Source organism: Dermacentor silvarum, chromosome 11 (genome assembly GCF_013339745.2).
Source record: "Dermacentor silvarum isolate Dsil-2018 chromosome 11, BIME_Dsil_1.4, whole genome shotgun sequence".
NCBI classification, from domain to species: domain Eukaryota; kingdom Metazoa; phylum Arthropoda; class Arachnida; order Ixodida; family Ixodidae; genus Dermacentor; species Dermacentor silvarum.
In genome coordinates this window covers 38902057-38903175 of record NC_051164.1, presented here as the reverse complement: position 1 = coordinate 38903175, position 1119 = coordinate 38902057, and positions in this window count along the sequence as shown.

Here is a 1119-nt window from a genome sequence, read left to right as displayed (position 1 = left end):
GAAAGGCGGAGCATCGATTGCGATAGCAAATTGGTGTATGAAGTAAGGATAGTAGTTTTATCGGCCGTATAAACTTGTAAACATGGGCATACTAACTAAATTAAAGGGTGTCAAGCGCGCACAAGCAAACATGAACACATCTCACTCAATGACCGCGGAAACCCGCTGTCAAAACGCCGGAGTGAGGAAGCGTGGCGGCAGCATCGAGCGAATTGAACTTTGTGGTGCCTCTCGCATCAACGCGAAGCCTTGAAAACACAGCACGCGGCGGACTCTGTCCTCGTCGCAGATGGCTCTCAAGATAAGCGGCCAGGGCGGGCGCGTGCGGCCGCCCCGAGTAGAACGCGCACCCCTCACCCTATACCCTCCCCCCCGTGACCTTGCCCGCGACGGAAAACGGCGCGCTTCCTCCCCGCTTTCGTCCCTTCGCGATCGCCGGCTCACTCTCGCGCGCTTTCACTCGCAGGTACACGTACTGCGCGCGGCGACGATTTTATCGCCCTTGGACTTCGTACGGAACCTCACGGCGACGGCAGAAATGCGCCTGGAGTGTCCACGTAATTGCAACCGCAGTAAAAAGACATAATAGAGAGATATAATCAGCATTTTTATCGTCGAATCATTTGAACCACCGTGTACATGATCGAACGAGACAAGGTCGACGTACGGCCTTGTCTTTTTTAGCGTCGACACTTGTTTGACCCTTAACTTCTTTCTTTTTTTTTCATTGACCCAACTTCACAGAACTGGCAAGAACAAGCCGCACGACCGAATGGACATACCCTGACTGAAGGGGAGATGTTTTACGAGTACCATTGTCTGTAAGCTACGCCGACCAAATCTGTAGAAACCCGCCGTGGTAGCGCAGCGGCATTGAGCTGCTAATAAGCCCGTGGGCAATGAATCAAACTCGGCCACGGCGGCCGCATTTCGAAGGGGGCAAAATGCAAAAACGCCGTGTACCGTGCATTGCGTGCACGTATAAGAATCCCAGGTGGTCAAAATTATTTCCGGAGTCCTCCAGATCGGCGTGCCCCATATAATGATATCATGGTTGGGGCACATAAAACCCCGTGTTCAATTTAATTACATCTGTAGAACATTCTCTACCAAAATTTT